Source organism: Canis lupus, chromosome 33 (assembly GCF_003254725.2).
Source record: "Canis lupus dingo isolate Sandy chromosome 33, ASM325472v2, whole genome shotgun sequence".
NCBI classification, from domain to species: domain Eukaryota; kingdom Metazoa; phylum Chordata; class Mammalia; order Carnivora; family Canidae; genus Canis; species Canis lupus.
This window is the reverse complement of record NC_064275.1, coordinates 6283111-6309088: the sequence shown is the minus strand read 5'-3', so window position 1 is coordinate 6309088 and position 25978 is coordinate 6283111. Positions and strand designations below refer to the sequence as shown.

At 35.5% G+C, this 25978-nt stretch overlaps 1 long non-coding RNA gene across 1 annotated transcript in view; it reads left to right on the top strand.

Moving 5' to 3' along the window:
* LOC112640497 (uncharacterized) overlaps positions 1–25978 on the top strand; it is a 374890-nt gene that overhangs the window by 252673 nt on the left and 96239 nt on the right. Inside the window, exon 17 of the long non-coding RNA XR_007407911.1 lies at positions 24724–24883. This is a non-coding gene — a long non-coding RNA (uncharacterized LOC112640497). The remainder of the gene's footprint in view (positions 1–24723; positions 24884–25978) is intronic.

The window sequence follows — 25978 nt, the reverse complement described above, 5'->3', positions numbered from 1 at the left end:
GCCTACTAGTTAAGGTAGTCTGAGTTATGCTTGGTAACAACAAACTATAAAAGTTTAGAAGTTTAAAACATTTGCTCACAATACATGTCTACTGTAGTTTGGTTTCGGGGTGATGGTGGTGGGAAATCTGTTCATTGTCTTCCATCAGGAAACAGGATAGCGGAGATGACATGTTCACACTGCCAGATTGTCAAATTAAAAAGAAAAATGGTGGGAGAAGGAAGCAAAAAAGAATAGAGCAGAACATGCACTGATTCTTAATGCTTTTTAGTACCAACACACAACACTTCTGCTCACATTCCATTGGCCATAGATATTTAATGGCCACCCCTAACTAAGAGCAGGAGTATAGCCCTATGAAATTCCCAGAAGAACTAAAAATATTTGGTAGACAACATAAATGTCAACCACGCTGAACTTTTATCCATGCTGATCCACCTAAACCCAGTAAATGATGAAGCATGTTTTAATTAGGAACATTTCCATCAGGTACTTGGGTCTCATAGATCTATCTAGACTTCAACCTGTACTTCTGGAAAGTTGGTCCTTCATAGGCATGAAAAGGACCTTAGATGTAGTAGTGGAGTTTAAAGGAGTGTATGATTAGCCAGCACTAGAGGTGGGGTTGTGGGGGCATGCTGAAAAGGGGCCAGGGAATAAGTATGTACAAGAAAATAATTCTAGTTTAGTAAAAAAAGGAGACAGTATTTGAAGTCAGAAGACCAGTTTTAAGCTCTAACTTTGGAATGTACTGGCTAAGTAATGTGTCCATTGTTTACCCTTTAGAAACCTTAGTTTCTCCGCCTGAAAGATAAATAACCAAATAGATCTTACATGTTAAGTACTTTGTGACTCATAAGCACTTTGTAACTATCATAGAAAGGAAGAATACTGTTATTCTGAGCCCTGGGCATGTCTGAGCTGAGTCCAGACTTTAATGAGTCCCCAATTTTGTCTCAAACTAGAATTGGTATTTGGCATGGCACTGACTGATGCCATTTTTATATGTCAGCAACTCCAGTTTTAAATCTATAAAATGTAATAAAGATACTGCTTTACAGAATTATTTCACACTACAACACTCAAAGTTCTTATCAGTTACCATCACAGAACAGAGAAAAAGACTAAGAAACCAGGTGAGTAATAAACAGACCAGAAAACAAAACCTGAACAGGAAATTAACATAAAATGAACTTCACTGGAGGAAGGCAAAGTAAAAAATAGACCAAAATGTGAGTTGCTATATCTTTGCATCAGATATTATATTATAAGCATATACATTATGTGCAAAGTCCTTTCCTTATTTTATTGCTACATTTTGAATACGTAGAGGGTCTTTGCTTTTTCAAAATAGTATTATGGGATGACTAATTGCAAATTTAGGTTCTGGAAACATTTTTGGGAGTTATATTTAAAGTCTTCCTTTCCTTTTTTCCCCTTTTGCTCTCCTCTTTTTTCCTTCTACATTTATTAACTATAGCTTATATAGTTTCATATAAAGTCCTGGCTGGAAATGTCATTGTGGTTATAATATTTTCCCTACCCTAGAAGGATGCAAAAGCTAGAGAGGGTAATGAGGTGGCGGCTGTAATACATGCATGAAGAGTATGCTACAAGAGCAAGGAAAAGAAAGTGTCTCACTTTAAGGAGATCAGGAAAGGATTCATATAGAAGGTGACATTTGAAGTGGGTTCACCATGTAAGAAAGTAAGGTGGGGACAGAACTGGTAGGTAGAAGAAACAGCTTGTGCTAAAGCACAGTGATGAGAATTAGCATTATTCATCTTAGAAATCAAGTGACTAAAGTTCTTGAGAATCAGGATGTTTGTGGAGAGGTAAAGATTATAAAGGTAGGCAGGAGACTGACCGTGGTGGACTTTGTAGGCCATGGCCAAGGAGTTTTTGGTGTATCCGAGGTGGACTTTAAATAAGCTGATTAAAAAAAGGCTAACATTTTTATTTATAGGACCTCAATATCACCCACAAATAGAGGAAAAATAACATTTACTCTCAAGTTTATGAATTTGTGAATTACTATATTATTCTATGTATTGGTATCTAAAATTAACTCACCACTTTGGTTCATTTCTGTGATCAGGATGACCTGCATAGAGTAGCAAATCCCCTGTTCTGATCTTCAAGTCATTTCATAAAACTACTGGTCCCTGTGAGGGAACCTAGTCCACATAGTCGGTATTCTAACTGTAAAGCATTTGAGCACAATTCATTTCTTGAGTTGTGTTTGACTTTCATGTAATTGTCACAAACACACAGACATAGGGAATGTCCTTGATGTTTTTCCATTGTGTGACCCAGTGCTGAAAGCTTTCAAAATGAATGGAGCTGGCATGCAGTTTCTTTTCCTTTTTAAATGTCATCTCAGTATTGCCAACAACCCTAAGTGCTGAGCAAGCTAATTTTTGATATCAAAAACCAAAGGTACTATTGTCTTTTAACTTTTCAGAGTAAGTTCAATTTGTCACATGTTATGATAATAAATACCTTTGGGAAAAAGCAAGCATAAACTAATGAACAGGATCCAGAATCCATTAGCAAGCTGGAAACATTTTGTTCATCGTAGCTGGTTGCTTTAAAAGAGAATTTAGAAATACATGCTCTCTTTTCTGTAACTGTAACACTAGGCAGACTTTTTATAGGCTAGAATATGCTTATGGTGTATTTAAATTTATTATAAGTTATAAAAGGATATTTTTGAGAGTATACAATTTTGATTATATGACTATAATTCATATTCTCTTTTCATTAAGAATGGGTAAGACTATTAAGATAGGTAGTGTCTTCTAAGTAAAATAATCTGACTGTCCTTGTATTCTGATGTCTCTGGGACATTATATTAGATTCTGTAGGAGGGTAAATAAAAAAGCAAAACTTGAAAAATGGTTGCTAGATTTAGTGAGTAGAGAGGGAATCCTTGAGACTGAAGTTTTACTTGAATATAGGCAGGAGCCAGGTAATGCTGTAGAGTGATGAGGAAAAGATCAATCTAATTTCTTCTTATCTCTGTAAACTTTGTTTACTTCCCTCTTACCCTATTTTTTTTTTCCTCTTACCCTATTTTTGTTAAACTTGAGTTTCTACTGGCCATAGCTTATGTAGAAAATGACTAATTCTCAGCATGTGAAATTGTAAGGGCTTGGATTCTGGTTTACATAATAGATTTGAAGAAATACTTGGCTAGTCAGTTCACTCACTCCCAACTCATCTCCTCTTACCTACGCATAGGGAGAGAAGATAAAAAACTCTAAAATGATGAGAGAATTTCTGAGGTGAGCTAAATTTATTTCTCCTATGAACATTTGCTGGGTCCTGGGAATTTTTCCCTTTGTGGGGATTTAACTGACTCAGGGAATGACCTGCAGATTGGACTTGATTTAGGCATTAAGACACTTATAGGGAAGAAAAAAAGCCATCAAAGTGTTGTGTGTTAGCAATGTCAGAAGGATGGAGAGACAAATTGGAAACTTTAGGGGCTTCTTCAAATGTGTGGCTAGTTCACTCCATGTGACATTGGCTCAATCTGAGATCTGTAGCAGCCCTGCCTGGAGATGAGAAAGAAAGTCCAAAAGCCTCAAAAAGACAGAGTGACATCTAATGGGGAAGGATCCTGCCGTATGTACTCCATTAGTCTTTCAATCATGTTTACTGAATGATCAGGGTGCCCAGGGCAGGGAACTGAAGATCTGGGCTAGAAACATATAAATGAGCTGAAGCCCTACAGTATTTTAGGATTGGGGAGAAAGAGACCAATTTGTTTCTCTCTCCGTAAGCTTGAGATGGTCATTCCTGAGGCCATCAGTGCACATGTACACTGAGACTTTGAAATCCAGCTTTGACCTAGATCAGTGTCTTATTAGATAGAATTATCAGTCTCTTACCTTAGCTGCATAACAGAGAAAAAATGTGTGCATGGGGGGAAACTTTCTGGTGAAATACAGTCATAGAGACCCTCTTCATTTCTTTTATACTCAGTGTCTGACACATAATAAAAAATTACTTTACATACAAAAATACATGAAAATACAATTGATGATCAAGAGGAAAAAAGATGGAAACTAGTAGCAGACCAATAGATGATTCAGATATCAGAGTTATCAGTGTATTCTTTGAAATAACTATGATTAATATATTAAATATATTAGAAAAGTTGAAAAAATAGATAAAAGTATGGAGAATTTGTTCAGGGAACCATACTGTTTAAAAAATGGATAATCTAGAACAGAAAAAAAATAATATCTTTTTTAAAAGATTTATTTGTTTATCTGAGAGGAAGAGAGAGAACACAAAGAGATAGGAAGAAGCAGACCCCCTGCTGAGCAGAGAGCCTGATGCAGGGCATGATCTCAGGACTCTGAGATCATGATCTGAGCCAAAGGCAGACACTCAACCAACTGAGCCACCCAGGTGTCCTGAAAAATAAAATATCTTGAAGAACTCAATGAGTGGATTTAAGAGTAGATTGGAGATAGCAGTATATAGGAAAAGTGAAATGAAAGACAAGACAATAAAAATATATAATATAAAGCATATAGAAAAAATTAGAAAAAGTGAAGGGAGATGTGTAGGATCATGGAAAGGTCTAAAATATATATAATAGGAGTCACAGAAGGAAAATGAGAGAAAATGGGGGGAAATCATTATTTAAATTTTCCAGAGCTGTTGAAAGATATCAACTAAAAGATTCAGGAAAATCTGGGAATCCCAGTTGAAGATAAACAAAGGAAAGCATGCCCAAGTATATCACAAAGTCTTCTGAAAAATAAATACAAAGAAAAAAAACCTTAAAATCGGTTACCTTTAAAAACAATTCACCAAGACTTAAATCTAAGTTCTCATCAGAAATGATGAAAGCTAGAAGACAATGAAATAACGTCTTTAAAATGTTATTCTCAATGGAACATAAAAATACAAGAGGAAATCATGAACTCCAGAGGATTAAATATGTGGACCAAAAAAAGAGGGGGGCTACTGACTATATATATATAAAGAAATTAGTTGTAATGTTTTATACACACACATATATGTACATACACACATATGTATGTGTATATATATATATCAAATGAGTTATAATGTAAGTACATGTCAAAAGTTATATTGCTGTAGTTAATATAGTGCTTAAAAAGAGTTGTAGCAAATAATTTTTGAGATCTTTCCATCATAATTCAGTTCAAAATGATCCCTAATTTCTATTTTAATTCCACTATGGTCAGAGAATATTTCTGTATATTGGAAAAGAAGACTGAAAATCACTTTACTTACAACTTAAGAGCAAATCAGAAGTAAAGAATATATAAGGAAAGAAGCCATAAAGAGCAGAAATAAAAAATAAGAATATAAAAGAAAAATCAACAAGTTAAGTTTTGGTGCTTGATAAAATTTATAAAATTAATAAACTTCTCACAAGAATGATCAAGAAAAAAATTTCACAAATTTTCAAAAATAAAAATGTACAGATCATAATACATCAAATTAGATATTATGAAGAGTTTCTCAATAAATTCAATGATTTGGATGAGATGGATTAATAATTCAAAAACCTAACAACTTAATAAATTTGCCATAAGAAAAGGGGGAGCCTGGCTGGCTCAGTTGGTGGAGCATGTGACTCTTGATCTCAGGGTTGTGGGTTCAAGCTCCAGATTGGGTGTGGAGATTACTTTTAAAAAAGTCTTAAAGAGTTACACACACACACACACACACACACACACACAAAGTTTCACAAATCTTTGGGGGCACCTGGGTACCTCAGTTAAGCATATGACTTGAGTTCTGCTCAGGTCATGATCTCAGCATCATGAGATGCTCTGTGCTGGGGGTGGAGCCTACTTAAGATTCTCTCTCTCACTCTGCTCTGTCCCTCTCACTCATGCTCTATTTCTCTGACTAAAACAACAACAACAACAACAGATAAACAAAAACAGGGGAACCTGGGTGGCTCAGTCAGTTGAGCATCTGCCTTCTGCTGGGGTCATGATCCCAGAGTCCTGGGATCAAGCCACGTGTCAGGCTCCCTGCTCAGTGGAGAGCCTGCTTCTCCTTCTCCCTCTATTATTCCTCCTGCTTTTGTTCTCTCTCTCTCTCTCTCTCTCTCCCTCTCTCTCTCTCTTTCTCTCTTTCTCTCTGTCAAATAAACAAATAACCTTTAAAAAATAAATAAAATTTACCTTTAAATTTGACATGAGAAGCAGAAAATGTAATCAGATATATATTTTAAAAAATGGATTCTTAATTAAGATGTTCTCATAATCAAATTCTTAGGCCAAGATAGTTTGGTGAATTCTTCCAAACATTAAAAAAGACATAACAGCAATATTCCAGGGAACAGAAAAAAGGAGAATAATTTCTAACTCTTTTTAAGAGGCTATAACATGGATTATAAAATTATGAAAGATATAATAAAGGAAAAGTCTAAACCAAGTGGTTTCCATTAACATTTATGCAAAAGAAATGTGCATAAAGTCAGCCTAGCAATACATAAGAGAAATGCTATATCATAGCCAGGAAGAGTTCATTTTAGATATGCAGGGATAGTTTAACATTAGAAAATCACTCAAAGTAATTCATCACATCAACAAACGTTTTCTAAAATTTTATTCATTTATTTGAGAGAGAGCCAGAGAGTCAGAGCCTGAGCAGGGGGGAGGAGCAGAGAGAAAGGGAGGGGGGACAAGCAGACTCCCCACTGAATGGGGAGCCCAATGATCTCAGGACCCTGAGATCATGACCTGAGCCAAAGTCAAATGCTTAGCCAACTGAGCCACCCAGGCGCCCCATTTTCTTTGATTAAATACCCAGAAGTAGAATTACTGGATCATTTAATAATGACCCAGAAATAATGATATTTCTATTTTTAATTTTTTGAAGAACCTCCATATTGTATGTGACCACACCATTTACATTCTCACCAACAGGGCGTGAGGCTTCCCTTATCTCCACATCCTTGCTGACACCTGTCATTTCTTGTCTTTTTGATACTAATCATTCTGACTGGTGTGAGATGACTTTGGATGGTGGTTTTGGTTTGCGTTTCCCTGATGATAAGTGATGTTGAGCATCTATCCTTGTTTTTGTTGGCTGTATATCTGTATATCCTCTTTGGAAAAATGCTGATTTAGGTCTTCTGCCAATTTTAATAAGATTAAGTTGCATAAGTTGTATGAGTTCTTTATATATTCTGGATAGTCTTTGTCATATGTATCACTTGCAAATATCTTCCCCCATTCAGTAGGTTGCTTTTTGTTTTGTTGATTATTTCTTTTGTTGTGCAAAAGCTTTTATTTTGATGTAGTCCCAATTGTTTATTTTGCTTTTGTTTTGCTTGCAGAAACAAAAACTTTTAAAACAAAAATGATCATTCAGTTCATATCCAAATCAAGAGCCTCTGTAAGAACCTCAGAATATTTGTGTCGAGAACATAAAAAGAACTCTTAGAAATCAATAAGAAAAAGGCAAATAGACCAATAGAAAAATGAACAATAGAAAAATGAAAAAGGCTTGACCAGACCAGACCATTTACAATAGAAGATACTCAAATAGCCAATAACCTTATAAAATCTATCAACCTTATTTGTTGTCAGGGAAGTGCAAACTAGAAACCACCATATGACCATGCTGTGCATCTACTAGAATGGCTAAAACAGAGGGATGGAGAATACGGAGTGCTAGTGAGGATGTGAAGCAGCAGAAATTGTTTGCTGTGAGACACTGGTGGCGGGAGTACACATTTACAGAAGCACAGTGGAAAACAGCTTGTGACCTATTCTAGGCCATATCGTGTGTGTGTGTGTGTGTGTGTGTGTGTGTGTCTCTTTCTCTCTCTCTCTCTCTCTCTCTCTCTGTATATATATATATATATATATATATATATATATATATATATTTAACCAACTGAAATATACACAAAGCTTTATCAAAAGCTATGAACCAGGTAATTTTAGTAACACTACTCGTAATAGTAAAACATGGAAAGAGCCTGCCAAGAGTAGAGTGATCAGTGAATTGTAATAGCATCACAGAACAGAATGCTGTCTAGCACCCTAATGCTGATAAGTATTCACCTCAGGACTTCAGGAATGTGTAGTTGCTTTTAGAGTGTGTCCGATACAGTTGAAACACATGTTTCAGAAAGAAATAAGAGGCCCAGTCTGGGTAACTCCGGGAAGGACACTGTTCACCTCCTGGTGAGGTGTTTGGCCTATGTGAGATCCCAGTAAATTGCCAATTTTGCCTTTATTATTCACATGTGTCTCACCAGTGTTTGAGTAGAGTTTGGCCTCATGTCAGCTGAGACTTGGGTAATATGTCCCTTTAGTCACAGAGGGACCAAAAGTGATCAATCTCTCCAACCACTTCAGTGATGTTTACCCAATGGGTTTATTCAGTAGGATCGAATTATTTTTAATTTGAAACTTTTTTTTTTTTGGATGGAGTGATAGGGCTGGAAAACATACCCTCAGACGTTTGAAGAAAGCAATCTAGTGTGAGGAGTCTTACATTAAAAATCTGTCCCTGAGGCTGAAATTGTTATTCTGATATGCTTTAATGTGGCATCTAACAGGCAGCAAGAAAAAAAAAAAAAAAAAAAAGGATTGGTTTCCTTCTGTGACAATGATTTAGACACAAAACCTTGATCATTAACTTTAGTCTGCAATCATACCAAGTTTTGTAGTGCCTTTTTAAGGGTCAGGAAATTGTACCACCAAATAAAATATTTTTCTTTTATCCACGTTACCATACTACTGACAAGTCTTCACCTCAGAACTCATCTTTCAGAAACGTGTAGTTGTTCCAGAGTGTGTCCAATACTGCTGGAACATACATTTCAGAAAGAAATGGGAGGCCCAGTCTGGGTAACTCGGTGGAGGGGGCGGCGTACCTCTCTAGTGAGGGTTTGACCTGTGAGAGGCGATGATGTTTCTGTCATTTGCCAATTCAGCCTTTGTTATTCCCACATGGCTCACCGGGATCTGAGCAAAGTTTGGCTTTGTGTTAGCTGCAGACTTGGGTGGTGTGTCCCTTTAGTCACTGAGTGACCAGAGTGATCAGTCTCTCCAGCCACTTTAATGTTGTTTTGATACTTAAAAAAAAAAAAGTTTTTAAGGACATTAATCATATTGACTCATTTTCTTAAGCATATTTTTTTCACAGTCCCTGGCCTAGAATGGCTATGTCACTACTGGGCATCAGCAATCACAGACTTGGCTATTTTAGCAAAGTTGGGAGAAAGTAGCGCTGGTGGCCAAATGAGTTGCCCGAGTTATTAAGAGTTGGAGTGAGTCCTGTTATAGTCGGGGTTACGTTCCTTTTACTTACCACTGTTCCTGGCAGCGCCACTCATTGTGGCTGCGAGCCTCTCTAGGACTCAGGAATCTGAAACTGTAAGGGGAGAGGGGAGGTCCAGGTCCTCGCAGAGAGGAGATGTCTCGGAGTAACCTCATGTGGCCTACATGTGCCTGGCCCCTGTGCCAGTCTGCTCTCAGCTAAAGTACCGCTTAATCCTTCCCACGTCTGCGTGGAGTTGCTTGCCCTCCAACAGGGAAGGTGCACTCAGGACACTGCAGCTATTTATCATGGTTTCAGAGGAGGTTCAGCTGTCTTCACTTCCCACGTATTATGTAACTCCCACAGAACACGCAGAGAGTCTCCAAATAGAATAAGAAGACAATGGAGGAGAAACAGAATTTTCCCCAGGTAGGCTGCTGTTGGCTGGGAATTAATCACAGGAGGTCGAAATAGTCTAGAGATGGAAAGATCTTACATATAAAATCCTCTCAATCTTTTAGTCTGTATGTATAAAAGCAAAGGCCCAAATAATTGAAGTGACTTATCCAAGGTCAAATGGATAGCATTGTCAAGAGTAAGATTTTTTTTTCCCAAAGCTTAAGATTTCACTCTTTCTCTTACTCTTACCTGTCTGTATGTACGATACACACCTACCTGTAGGTTTCCATTAAGGAAATGATATTATTCTTAAAATCCCCTTTATTTGCTCATGGTACTGAGATTATGTAATATTGAGTACACTTTTCCCCCCCGTGCTTATTTGTTAGGTCCAAGGATTGTTTCCTCTTGGCTAACTGCAAATCCATCATTCTTGAGTTTCTCCACCTTAAAAATTAAGGATTTTTTTTCTTCCCTGTCTTTGCTGGCAGAGTCCTCAATCGAAAACAAACAAGCTGTTAATCGGTGAAAAAAAGGAGAGAGAAAAATCTTCAGAAATTATGTTTAGCCCCATCTGGCCTTAGAAAAACATGGGACTTGGTGATCAAGTACATTCGGCAGGATGGCTGCCTTTCAAGGGAAACAATATCTGGATATTTCTATGTCTAGACCACAGAGGAAAAATGCTTCCTTGGTAATTAACCCATTGAAAGCAGAAGAGGCCCACGTGGCTCTGGGAAACACAGGGATGCGTTCACTGAAAATTCAGCCCACAGATGTGAAAGTCTGCTCCCTAGTCCTTATTTCAGCATTTCAGTTTCAGAGTTTATATAAAGAGTGAATAGGGAGGGCAGCCCGGGTGGCTCAGCGGTTTAGCGCTGCCTTCAGCCCAGGGCGTGATCCTGGAGACCCGGGATCGAGTCCTGCGACGGGCTCCCTGCATGGAGCCTGCTTCTCCCTCTGCCTGTGTCTCTGCCTCTCTCTCGCTCTCTGTCTCTCATGAATAAATACATAAAATCTTAAAAAAAAAAAATGAATAGGGAAAGGTAAGTTTGTTTTTGTTTTTGTTTTTGTTTTTTTTCTTAAGCAGCCAAGGGTCCTTTTCACTTTACTGTTCCCTTTTCTCTCCGTATTTGCATACCACTGCTAAGGATCTTGTGACAAACCTCCACTTTCCTGGAACACAGAGTAGGGACCCTACAGCCCAAGCCTTAAGGTCATTTCATTAAGAATGAAAAGATAAGAAGGTTACTTAGAGAAGTGGTTTGTCCAGGTCCTGGAGGAGAAATTTATATGAATCCTGGTGGGATTCTTAATCTTGATTGGATGTAATAATATCAGCCTTTGAGTTCCGTTTTATCATTTGCAACAGCTGGATATGAATTGATGTGCATCATTTTACCCAACTATATGATTTATTTTTTTAAGAATACTTTGCAGGCATAGGCCACAGAATAACCCAGATTACAATGAGATATTTTGAACTTCTTGTGTGCATATTACACATCACCAATCATAGAAAGTGAAGGAGTTCATTTCGCATTCAATTTCCTCAGTATAATCTTGCGTATTCTTTCCATAAGCATTTACTAAATGCTGCTGCTTACTTTAAAGGTGTTTAAAATCAAAACAATCTGAAGAGAAACACACAGTTGCCTACTTTTAAAGTGCGGTCTGTACAGAGAAACAAATTAAATACAACAAACATGTACACTTTATAATTAATATCATATAAATGATTTTTAGCAATGCTAAAAAATATACAACAGAAGCATTGGTCAGTGTGGGTTGAAGATGGTTGAAAAGGGGTTTTTTACAAACTTCAGTTAACTAATGAAATAATGATATATGGAATGTTCCAATACCTACAGAAGTATTAAAAAATGAAATAAAATCATTCAAACTAATCTCCTAGTACATTTTTTTTTTACATTCTTTTCCAAGATCTTTCCATATCCAGTCGTAATTTTAGGAATCTCCAATAGAACATGAGTTCATTCATGATGTAATCTCTGCCTTTCCAGCCTCTTCCCCACCTTGTGTCTTTTCTCCTGCCTACCTTCTATGAAAGGCACCCCCCTCTCTACCAGGTAGCTCTTCACTCTGTGTTCTTTCACCCTTACCTGGAGTCTTCTTTTTCTACACCATCATCCCATCTTTCTCCTTTCACCTGTCAAACTCTTGCTCACACTTGCAAGCTTTGGCATTGCATCTTTCAAGAGTTCTTCCTGAAACTTCCATGACTCCTTCCTTTTCCTGTTTCTCTTTTTCTTAGTCTCCCTTCCTGTCTTCTCCCACAGATTAGATACTCTTCCTTGGTAAATTTATAAGAACCGGGCAGCCCTGGTGGCTCAGTGGTTTAGTGCTGCCTTCAGCCCAGGGTGTGATCCTGGAGTCTCGGGATCAAGTCCCATGTTGGACTCCCTGCATGGAGCCTGCTTCTCCCTCTGCCTGTGTTTCTGCCTCTCTCTCTGTATCTCTCATGAATAAATAAATAAAATTTTTTTAAAAATAATTTTATGAGAACCTTTGACAATTTTTATCCGTGTACTGACTATATTGGTTTTTAATGACCCATTTCTATGTCTTTCTCTCTGAATCAGATGTAAGCACTTTGAGAAGAGGAAGCATCTTATTGATTTTTATATTCTTTAGTGCCTGTATCAGTGTCTGTCAAATAGAAAGGGTTCCATAAAGTTTGTTGAATGAATCAACAAGGAGACTATATATATTGCTGAATGAAAAATACAGACTCTGCCCCCAAGGAGTCTATCATCCAGCAGAGAAATAGATGATACACACACAATTAGAACGATGGAAACAAAAAGTTTTAAGATAGAGAATAGAGCAGATGTGCCCCAGGTAGAAGATTATAAATGTTAGGCTTTAGTTACAAACAGTGGAATACATTGTGGTTGGTTCTAGTAGAAAAGGAATTTATCAACATCTGAAAGATAGCTCACAGAGTCTTTGGGAAAGTTAGGGAGCCACAAACAATATCCAACCACACTGCAGGAGGCTACTACTCTAGCAAAAGAAGCTGAGCCAACGTCATTTAGCTCCCAAACTACAGTTTTAACAAACCTCACCCTCACAATGATGCTCAGGGTGGGCTGTCAGAATGTTCACAATTGCTGCCTTGCAGAGCTTGTCACTTCTGTCACCTGCTTTCTGATGAGTGAGTTGTAGTGACACACTACTGTTGTTGTTTTTCTTTTTTTCCCAGTGGAAGACTAACTCTGTATAAGTGACTAGCAGATTCTGGATCACAGACCTGCCTTCCAGCTGCCATAACTGCTGGGAAGTTGAGTTCTGATACCTGCCTTGGAGGGGCAGGATTGATAATGTGGGAATCACTTTCATTATGAGAATTTCTATTGATACAAAAGAATATGAAAGAAATGTTAAATAGCCACAAATATGTAGTCACTTCCTATCAAGGAAGAGCTCTATGAGACGGGAACGTTAAAATTGATGACCTGAAGTATGACAAAAACTCGTCAGGCAAAAACACAGAGATTTGAAGACAATGGAGAATGTTTTATTTATAGCAGGGAACTCCCCAGCAGTAGCCGAAAACTGAAGGAATTCCATTTAGGCAAAGGTGGTGCCTAGTGGAGAGAGGGAGTCATGATGAGATTGGAGAAAGTACCACTCACTCAAATCCTGGTGGAAGATGTGAAGAAGTTTGTATTCAATTCTAAATTCAGTAGGAAACCCTTAAAGGTTTGAGGGGTTGAGATGATCCAAGTTATACTTTACAAATTTATCCTGACTTTTATGTGGAGAATAGATTGAAAAAGGCAAGAGAGGGAACTGGAAGACTAGAAAGGAGGTTATAGGAATTGTCTAGGTGAGAGATGACTATGGCTTAGACTGGGGAGGTGGCAGTGGCTCTAGAGACAATATACTAGGGGGAATTCAACATATAATTTGGAAATAAAAATGTCTGTACTTAATGCTAATATATATTATGAGTGGATAGTGGTAAAGAAGATATTAGGAAGGACTCCTAGATTTCTAATTTTGGAACTGTTGGATAACTTCCTAAAATGGGGAAAACTGGAGTGGGATTACATTTGGGAGAGAAGGATGTTGGTTGAATTTCAAGAACGTGGTTTGGAACATTGTAGTGGACACTGAGATTAACTACCCAGCTCCCCCTCAATGAAGAACTTGTTTCCCCCTTGAGAGAGCACTCTCAGAAGACAGTCTTTAGCTATTGGCGCATTTAGGGATTGTTTCAGAAAGACTCCTCATACAATGCCCTGCTGCTTCTGGGGATGTGAAGGTGTGCATATCCAATGACTGACAACAGTCTGGCCATCTTGCTCCAATGGTGGACAACCTTCCACAACTCTTCATGGGCTTGGCCAATGCTGTAGCTAGTCACTTCCATTTTTCATACTTGCTTTCTACAATTACTGATTCCAAGGGGCACTATGGTACATGACCTGTATGCCAAACACTGCCTTGTAATCCACTTCCCAGAAAATAACCACCTGTAAAGTTGGCACCAAAAGTGGTTAAAGATTGAGTGATCCCTCCACTGGCTGAAGGTAGAGCACAGAGAGTCCCGATACAACCATCTAGTTGTTGAAAGCATACTGGTGGTGCACTGGGGTCGTGTAGCTGTGTAAGGGCATCTGTTGGCCTCATATATTAGGCATTTGAGAAACATGTGGGAAATGAAAATTAAAAAAACATGAATTGAGTGGCTTATTGCTGAGTTCAACTGATGCTCTGAATACAGACAACAAAAACTTAGAGCATTTCAGAGGGCTTCCTTGGAGATATAGAAGTATACAAGTTAGAGGTTTCTAACTCTTATGGGGAGAGGGTGGAGAAACCAGAACCTAGCTGAGGGCTTAATTGGCTGACCCCAAAGAAGAGAATGTTAAACCCCCAGTCAAGATGAATCTGCTCTGCCAGTCAGTGCACTGGTGAGGAAAGAATAAGACCTCAGTCCCTCGAATGGGGACATCCAGATTGATAATATGAAGATAAAAAATTATGACTTGTTAGTATACAGGTAACACTGGAAATCCTAAGAAAGATCATTGCCACCCTAGCAAGTGAGCATAGATCTAGAACTGATGGGATGTCTAGGGCCCAGGACTGATGTCTAGAGAAAGTCAAACTATAAAGTTTGATTAGAGAAAGAGGGTCTCGCAAAGGGCACTGAAAAGAAGTACCGAAGAGCTAAACGGAAAAATGGGGATGTGTATCACGGAAATGGACACAACAGCGTTTCACAAAAATATGAAAAGTGAGGAAGTCTATGTAATGCTGCTAAAAGGTGGATGATCTCAAATACGCTTGGCTAAGTGAAATAAATTATGCTTAAAATGCTCTATGCTGCTCAATTCCATTACATGGCATCCTTGCCGAGGTGAAGCTACAGGGACAGAGAACAGATAAATAAATGATTGCCCGGGTTGAGCATGAGGGAGTTTACTGCAAAACGGAGAAGGGATTGGGAGGATGACAGGACTATTCTCTATCTTTTTAATTTTTTTTTTTATTTTTTGGATTCTTCTATATCTTAACTGGGTTGGTGTATGTGTTTCTCAGGACTTGGAGAACTCTACTACAATCATACCTGTAGTGTTAGTAGTTTGATCGTTTTGGGTACTCTGTTGTATTCCACCGTAGGGATAGATCACAGTTGGTTTGTCCATTCCCCAGTTGAGGGGTTTGTTGGTGGTGATCGTGAATAAAATGATTTGTGTGTGGGGTTTGGGGTACACACCATGTTACTGGGTCATGTGATAATTGTACATTTAACTTTATAATAAACTCCCAAACTATTTTTCATTCTGAACTATTTTGCATTTCTACCAACAAAGTGTGAGATTCCCAGGTACCTTAAATCCCTGTTAGCACCTAACATGGTCAGATTTTTTGGAAATTAGCCATTTTAAGAAAAATGTATGTTGGTATCTCATTGGGGTTTGAAGTACTCATAAGACTATGAACATTGTTTCATGTACTTATTTGCCATAAATTTATCTTTCCTGGTTGTATCTATTTTGCCCATTTTTATTGGATTATGTTCTTAATATTTCATTTTGAGAGGTTTTTTTTTGTAATTTAGATCTAAATCCTTTATTTGATATGTGATTTACAAATATTTTGTCCCAAATCTATAACTAGCTGTTTCATTCTCTTATCTGGTCCTTTAAGGAGAAGTTTATGATTTTGATGATGCTTACGCTGCATATAAAATTCCTTGTAGACAGTTTTTCTCTTTTGCATTTTAAAAACGTCACTCAATTGTTTCTGGCTTTCCTAGTTTTTAAATGAGAAGTCTGATGTAATTTTGTTGCAATTCCATATGTAATGTGTCTTCCCTGACTCCCTCCAGGATTTCTTGCCAATACGATGCCATGTCACTTCTTTTAAAAAATCATCTGTGGTGTTTTTAAACTTCTTTAATATGTAGTTTGGTGGTTGTCAGCAATTTTGGAAAAATTTCAGCAAATCTCTTAAAGTATTTCTTTTTCTTTTCTGTCTTCTGTTTCTGACATTTCAGTTACATTTATTCAGACCTTTTGGTTTGTATCACAGGTCTGGGATGTTCTGTCCTTCTTTCTTTTTAAATTCCCTCTTTATAGTCTTTGTGCTTGAGTTTAGATAATTTTTTTAAAAAGATCTTGTTTAATCATTTGACAGAGAAAGAGCACAAGCAGGGGGATGGGCAGGCAGTGGGAGAGGGAGAAGCACGTTCCCCACTGAGCAGGGAGCCGGGTGGAGGGCTCAGCCCCAGGATCCTGGGACCATAACCTGAGCCAAAGGCAAACGCCCATCCAACTGAGCCACCCAGGTGCTCCGTAGATAATTTTTTATTGATTTATCTTCATGATCATTGATTCTTTTTTTTTTTGAAATATAAATAAATTTTATTTCAAACCTTTGTGTAGGCAAAGCCTAACATCCTCTTTGCACCTCATGGTCTCTAGAGAACCGTTTTTGCCAAATTCCACCCAACATGTGACATAGGAAACACCCAAGAGTGTACCTAATTCCTGCCACCCTGACCCCCAAGGAGATTTTAGAGCAGATGATCATTGATTCTTTACTGAGTTGTGTCAGCTTGACTGATGAGTCTTTTGAAGGCGTTTTTTGTAGTCATGATTTAGATTTTTCATTAGCTGGTATATTGAATGTAATAATGTTCTCTCCATTACTATTTACTAAAAATGAGATTGTTCTAATACTTTCTTTGCTTGTGCTGTCCTGAGGTTTGTTATTTAGCTTTTCCCAGCCTCACAAAATAAAATGGCAATTTTCTTTCATTCAAAGAGCCAGTGTGTATATATATATATAGGCTTTACTTGCTCCATCGAATTTTCCTAAATCTTTCTTGTAAGTTTATCTTGTCCTGGTGTTACTTTGGGGAAGACTTTTTTTGAGATGAAATTCATGTAATATAAATTAAGCATTTTAAAGTAGTATTCAGTGGTATTTAGGGCACAAGTCAGTAGTGTTTAGTATTCACACATTTATACAACTACTAGCTCTTTTTAGTTTCAAAACTTTTTCATCACCTCATAACAACATCTCATGTTCATTAAATAATCACTCTCCGTTACTCTCTCCCCACATCCCCTGATAAGCTCTTTAGTGTACCTTCTTTCTTGATTAATTTGCCTATTCTGGATATGTCATCTAAAGGGAATTATGTAATGTGTGATCTTTGTTTTTTTTAATAATAAATTTATTTTTTATTGGTGTTCAATTTGCCAACATACAGAATAACACCCAGCGCTCATCCTGTCAAGTGCCCCCCTCAGTGCCCGCCACCCAGTCACCCCCACCCCCCACCCTCCTCCCCTTCCACCACCCCTAGTTCGTTTCCTAGAGTTAGGAGTCTTCCATGTTCTGTCTCTCTTTCTGATATTTCCTACCCATTTCTTCTCCCTTCCCCTCTATTCCCTTTCACTATTATTTATATTCCCCAAATGAATGAGACCATAAAATGTTTGTCCTTCTCCGATTGACTTATTTCACTCAGCATAATACCCTCCAGGTCCATCCACGTCGAAGCAAATGGTGGGTATTTGTCATTTCTAATGGCTGAGTAATATTCCATTGTATAATATGTGATCTTTGTGTCTGACTTCTTCCACTTAGCATAGTATTTTTGAGGTTGATCCAACTTGTAGCATGTACTTCTTCCCTTTTTATGGCTGAATAATATTCCATTATTTGTATATACCACAATTTTTTAGCCATTTATCTATTGATAGACATTTGGGTTATTTCTTCCTTTTGATGCTTATGAAAATGCCACTATAAAATTTTGTTTACAAGTTTCTGTGTAGACATATTTCTATTTCTCTTGAAATGAAGTATACCCAGAAGGGGAACTATTGGATCATGTGGTAATTATATATTTAAATTTTTGAGGAACAGCCAAACTGTTTTCCACAGCAGCTGCACCATTATACATTCCCACCAGCAATCTATGAGGGTTCCAATTTCTCCACGTCCTTGCCAATACTTGTTATTTTCCATTTTCTTGATTAAAGCCATCCTACTGGGTGTGAAGTGATATCTCATTGTGGTTTTGATTTTCATTTCCTTAATGCCAGATGATGCTGCATACCTTTTTATGTGCTTTCTGGCCATTAATAGATCTTTTGAGAAATATCTATTCAAGTCCTTTGTTCATTTAAAGTTGTTTAGCTTGTCTTTTTGCTGAGTTGTAAGATATCTTTATAGAATATGGATATTAAACTATTATCAGATATATGATTTATAATTTTTTCTCTCATTCTGTAAGTTATAGGAAAGATTTTTGATTAATGATTAATAGCTAAATTTCTTTAGTCGTAGAAGTATTTTCAATTGTATGTTCTTGGGATAGCTTTATTTTTTCTTCAAGAATAAACTTATCAATCATTAAATTTTAAAAATATAGTTCTATAAATTTTATATTATTCTCTGGCAATAGTATTAATGTCTTCTCTGTTTCAGTGACCCCTTACTGTTGTTAATAATTTTTATTTCTATATCTTTTTGAGTAACACATTCTTGGTTTTATAAATTTTCTCTCTTGTGTCTTTGTTTTCCACTTCATTATCCTCCATTCTTATGTTATTTCTTTCTTTATGCTTTAAGTACTCCTTTTTTCTTCTGAACTCTTAATTTGATTAATTAAACCATTATTTTCAAACACTCTTGTTTTATAATAGATATATTTCAAGGCTTGAGGTTTATATGTACTGCTTCAGCAACATCCTGAAATTTTATGAGGTGCTTTTATTGTCCCAGTCATAATAGTTTGTCACTTCCAATGTGATTTCCCTTTGAGCCAATAAATTACTTGGGACTGCAGTTCTTAGGACACAAACACAAAGGTTTAAAAACTATTGTTTTGTTCTAGTTTGTTTGTTTCATTGTTAATTACTAATTTCTTTTAATTGGGTTTAGAGAATGTAGTCTACATAATATTGGATCTTTGATAATTGTTAAAGCATCTTTTGTTACTTAGTGTGTTGACTTACTCGGTTTGGGAAAATAATATTGAAAAGACTACATACATATTCTCTATTGACTGGATGCAGAATTTTTAGGTGATCAGTTAGATCAAATATATTTTGTCACTCAAAAATTCTATAACTTGGGACATCTGGGTGGTTTAGTGGTTGAGCGTCTGCCTTTGGCTCAAATGGTGATCCTGGAGACCCGGAATCAAGTCCCACATCGGGCTCCCTGCAGGGAGCCTGCTTCTCCCTCTGCCAGTGTCTCTGCCTTTCTCTTTCTGTGTCTCTCATGAATAAATAAATAAAATTTTTTTAAAAATCTGTAACTTTACTACTTTTGTATGTGCTTAGTATATCAATTTTTGACAAAGTTGTTTAAAATAACTCATGATATGGGTAGCCCGGGTGGCTCAGCAGTTTAGCCCTGCATTCAGCCTAGGGTGTGATCCTAGAGACCTGGGATGGGGTCCTACATGGGGCTCTCTGCATGGAGCCTGTTTCTCCCTCTGCCTGTGTCTGTGCCTCTCTCTCTGTGTCTTTCAAAAATAAGTAAAATCTTAAAAAAAAAACCTCATGATTTTAGATTTGCAAAATTCACCTTTAATTTTGACACTGCTTAATGAAATTTTAAGCTATATATTTAGGTTAATATTTATGATTATTATATCTTCTTGTTAGATTGATTTTTTAGTCATATAGTATTTTCCTTAATTTTCAGTAATGTTTGTGCCTTTAATTTAATTTTATTTAACATTAAGTTATTATACCAGCTTTATCTTGGTCAGTAAATAACTGGAATGACTTTTTTTCCTATGTGTATTTTCTGTGTGACTTTACTCCCTTTTAGCAGCATATAGGTATATACATATATATGCATATGTATATGTGTGGTCATCTCTGTGTTTCCTGAGATGAGATTATTCCATTTACATTTATTATTACTGATATTTTGGACTAATTTCTTCCATCTTTTGTTTTCAATTATATTTAAGGCTTATTACTTTTGTTTCTCTGTTTTCCCTTTTTTCTTCTTCGTGAAGTCTTTTTGTCACATATAATGGATTGATAACATTTAAGAAACTTTTTACTTATCCTGCTATTTTTATTTTCAAGTAATATATTTTTAATATTTAATGGATATAGCCTTACATTTTAAACTTTCATATATATCAGGCTCCCCATAGGAAGCCTGCTTATCCTTCTGCCTATGTCTCTGCCTTTCCCTCTGTGTCTCTAAGGAATAAACAATAAAATCTTAAAAAAGAAATACACTTTCATATGTAGCTAGAAAGTTTTCTAATATATCTATAGTTAGCATTTATATCTTTTTCCTTAATATGACAAGATCTATTTGTCCTTTAGCCATCTACTATACCCTGACCCCTCCAGATCTATTTTTCTCCATGGTGTTTTCACTTATTTTAACCAAAAATGCATTACTTTATAGTTATTAGTTTATTAAATATATCAATATATTTTATTATTGTGTTCAATATGTAGTTTAACTTTTGCTTTCCTTATGTGTTTACTTTTCTTAGTGCTTATTTTTTTTCTTATTGCTTAATCATATCCTAATGTGATATCCAAATTCAGTAATGATTAGAAGAGGGGTAGGAATAAAGACTTTTAATTTTTGTATTTCTGAAGTTGTCTGTATTTTGCCTTCACAATTAAAGGTATAACTGAAACCTGTTTTCAATCTACATGTGTTCAAGCATCTAAAATTATTCTTCATATATTTTAGCAACTTTTAATTTTTTTTTAAGTATGGAGCCCAAAACAGGGCCTGAACTCATAACCCTGAGCTCAAGACTTGAGATAAAATCAAAGTTGGATGCTTAACCAACTGAGCCACAGAGGCGCCTCACAATTTTTAATATTTTTAAAGTCTCCTTATCTTTCTGTTGTGAATTCTGGATAAATTCTTCAATACAATCTACAATTTTACTAATTCTCTCTTTGATTGTGTTCCATATAAAATTCACCCCATTTATTGAGATTAAAAGATTTTTTTTTTCATTTTTAAAAAAATATCTGATTCATCCTTTTCCAAAGTCATGCACTGTTTGTAATACTGTTTTATCCAGAATGAATACATATTGATTTTTTTTGCTTATCTTTCTTTTTCACTAATAAGCTTCAGATGTTTTGCAATTTTGTTTTGCAGGCCCTTTTTAAATAAGAGTATTTTATTTTCTAATAATCTGCAATTTTTTCTACCTGTCTTTCTGAACCCTCTTTCAGAACTAGGTCTTATAAAGGCATTTTGGTATTAATTTTTGGTGGTTAAGATTGCAATATAATTTGCAGTTGTTGTGTCTAACTACAGCAATCCTTAGATTCAATTCTATTTAAGATATAGCCTTAGGCTGCTATTGAACAACATTATTTTCAGCCTGTTCTTACAAACAGTGCAGCCCCTCCCTAGTCCTTGGCATTAAGTAGTAAACCTGACTCAGGTCCCCTATAATTTTGTGTGGAACATATTTTATTCCTGTTTCCTACAGGGCCAAATACCTCATTCTGAATGCCTGCTTCCAATTATATTGTATTCAATAGGCCTTTGGCTCAAACTCTTCCCAGTGCTTTGCAGATAGGTAAGTTCTGTTTCTGATCAGGAAGGATGTTTGTTTTTATTTTGTGTGTATGTATACATATACATACATAATTTTTAAAATATACATTCATATAGCATGTGTATGCACATGTATATATATAAACATATACATGTGAATATGTATTTTTCAAGTATATAATTTAAATAAATACATTTTGGAAATCTCTTATTAATACATTATCAATAATTGGGTTAAAGTTTAAGCATACAGAAAAAGTAAAAAGAAATAATTTATAACTTGACTCCTCTATGTTATCATATTTCTCTTCCAATTTCTCAAAGTAGGTATTATAGATAAAGCTAGTGTTTGCTTAAAATATGACCCTGGGCTGATTTCTCTTCCCCGATTCTAACAACAGCCACTAACATAGATTTGGTGTATGCCCATCCAGTTCATATATATATATATATAAATATATATATATATATATATATATAAATAAATAAAATAAAATATGATTTTTTTTATTTTTAAGTGTATACCCTAATAACATCCAGTTCATATATATATATATAAATATATATATATAAATTTATATATATATAAATAAATAAAATAAAATATGATTTTTTTTATTTTTAAGTGTATACCCTAATAACTTCTTGTCTTTTCACACTTAATTTTATGTTTCTGATAATCATGCTTACTGATAGTTACTTTTAGATTTATTATTCTATTCCAAGATATTAATACAATTTCTTTCTCTTTAACTTACACGTTTTTTTTTTTTTTAATACAGCACGCTACAATTAATAGTCTTGCACTTGTTTCCTTATGACGATGTTTTTAGCTTCTCCAGAGAATATACCAGAATATATCTGGATTGTGGAGTACATATCCTTATAATTTTATGAAGAGCTGTCTTCTCCAAAATGATAGTAAAAATTTACTCTGTCAGTAGTGATATATGAATAAGTTATATACCCAATATTTTCCCCAAAACAGTATTGTCAGATTTAAATGTTGCTAATGCTATTGTGAAAAAACTTTTGGTTTTTTTGCATCTCTTTGATTATACCTGAAATTAACATTTTTTCCAAATATTCATTAGAATTCCCTGTTTTATGAATTTCCCATTGATATTTTGACCAATTTCTATTAGGTTATTTGCTTCACCTTATTCGTGTGTGTGTGTGTGTGTGTGTGTGTGTGTGTGTAATATAGTGCAGGACTATCTATAATAGCCAAATTATGGAAAGATCCCAAATGTCCATTGACTTTTGAACAGATAAAGAGAATTGGTATATACACAATGGAATATTACTCAGCCTTAAAGAAGAATGACATCTTACCATTTGGAATGATGTGGGTGGAGCTAGAGAGTATTATGTTAATTGAAATAAATAAGAGAAAGACAAATGCTATAGGATTTCATCCATATATGGAATTTAAGGGAGAAAACGTGATTATAGGGGGAAGAGAGGCAAATCAAGAAATAGATTCTTAACTATAGAGAACAAACTAATGGTTAATAGAGGGAAGGTGGATGGGGTTATGGGTTAAATAGGTGTTAGGTATTAAAGAATGTACTTGTTGTGATGAGCACCAGGTATTGTATGTAAGTGTTGATCACTAAATTGTACATCTGAAACTAATCTGACACTGTATGTTAACTAACTGGAATTTAAATAAAAGCTAAATAAAAAGAATATTAATACAAAATAAGTACATTTTAAAATTAAAAAAAGTAAAATACTTGGATAAATTTAACAGAAGTGAAATATCTGTGGAATAAAAAAATAGGACTTTACTGAAAAATATTTAAAAGACACACAAAAATGGAAAGGCATTCATGATCATGGAGGAATTAATGTGTTAAAGTGTCTATACTACCCAAAGTCATCCAAAAATTCAACCCCATGTCCAGCAAAATCCCAAAGTCATCTTGGCAGAAGTAGAAAATACAATATTAAAATTTGTGTACAATCACAAAAGACCCTGAATAGTCAAAGCAATCCTGAGAAAAAAAGAACAAAACTGGAGGTCTTATATTTCCTGATTTTAAACTATACTACAAAACCGTAATAATAAATAGAAATGGTATTGGCACAAAAATAGATGCGTAGACCAATGAAACTAGAATAGAGAACCCAGCATTAAATTTCAGCTTAAATAGTCTTCTAATATTTGACAAGAGAGCCAAGAATATCCAATGAGGAAATGATAGTCTCTCCAACAAATGGTGCTGGGAAAACTGAAGGAAACACAGGCAGAACAATGAAATTAGACCTTTACCTCATACCATTCATAAAAATTAACTTGAAATGGATCAGAAACTTAAACATGAAGCTTGATACCATAAAATTCTTAGAATAAGCTCCTCAACAACGGACTTGGCAATGATTTTGTTTTTGGACATGGTACCAAAAGCACAAACAAAAGCAAAAATTAACATGTAAGATTACATCAAACTCAAATGCTTCTGCACAGGAAAATAAACAAAATGAAAAGACAGCCTAAATAATGGGAAAAATTTTTGTAAGCCATATATTAGCTAAGAGGTTAATATTCAAAATATATAAAAAACTCACAAAATTAAAAACAACAATAAAGAACTCCCAATCTGACTAAAAACCAGGCAGAAAAACCAAGTAGGCATTTTTTCCAAAAAGGATATCAAAACATCCCATTAAAAGATGCTCCACATCGCTAATCATCAGGGAATTGCAAATCAAAATAGAAATGAGATTTTACCTCACACTCAATAGACTGGCTGTTTTTAAGGAGACAAAACAACAGGGGTTGGCAAAGATTGTGACGAGAGCCGTAAATGTTATTGTTTGTTCAACCACTGTCTAGGACAATATGGAGATTCCTCAAAAAATTAAAAATAGACCTACTATACAATCTAGCAATTCCGCTCTTGAGTATGTACCCAAAGGAAAGGAAAACAATATTTTGAAGAGATATCCGTATTCCCATGTTTGTTGCAGCATTATTCGCAATAGTCAAAATATGGAAACAGCTTTAATGTCCATCAATGGATGAGTGGATAAAAAAGATGTGGTGTTTATACACAGTGGAATATTATTCAGCCATGACAGAAGAGGATATCCTGCTTTTTGCAACCTTGAGCACATTATGCAAAGTGAGGTAAGTCAGAGAAAGAAAAGTACTGTATGATATCAGTTATATGTGGAATCTAAAAAAGCCAAACTCATAGTAAAATGGTATTTACCATCAGATGAGGGGTAGGGAGATAAAATCATGGTATTTAAGGATATTTGAATGAGTAGTCAATAAGCCGTAGAGAATTAATGCACATGTAGTGAATATAGGCAGTATTGTACTATAATATTGTAATGAGATAAATATTGCTACTTTGGCAATCATATTACAATATATAAACATGTCAAAGTAGCATACTATGCACCTTAAATTTACTTAATGATATGCCAAATATATTCATTAAAAATCATTTAATTTTAATTTGAATACAACAATGCCACCATGAACAGTAAATACTATATTACATGCCAAATATTTTCTTTTTTAAGTTTGTCATAAACTCCACTCTGGAACAAGTGATTTTGCCTTTTTGGTGTTATATTTCCCCATTTATAAACTAAGGAGTGCTGAATACAGATTTTTGAAAATTCCTTCTTACTACAAAATTGTATGGCTCTCAATGCATGTAGGGGTAGTTTAGAGCTACATCAAAATGCATGATCTTTGAAATATTTTTTAGTAATATATATATAAATAACAAATTCAGTGTAATCCAGTAGCAAGGACCTTTCCATCTTTTGAGGGGAGGACACCTGATGACCTCTATCTCATACCATTCATAAAAATTAAGTTGAAATGGATCCTTATTTGCTAAATGCTCCTTATTTGCTAAGTTGTTTTCCTCTATGCCCCTCCCTAGGTCCTTCATGAAATGTTCCTTCATTTTTAGTATCTCCAACTCTTCACCTCTAATTCTCTCTTAAACTCATTCCTGTCAAGCTGTCACTGTCCCCAATCCTCTGAACTTGCTCTTACCAATGTCACCAATAATCTCCACACTGCTGAAAGTCTAATCAATTTGCATTTTTTATTATGTGACCTATCCTAATGATCATTCAATTTTTCTTAATACATTTACTTCACTAGATTTTTATTTCCCAGAATATTTTTGTTTTTTGTTTTTTAAATCTTATTGGTTTTACTTTCTCAGATCCCCTCACCAGCCCCTCCTTATCTTCC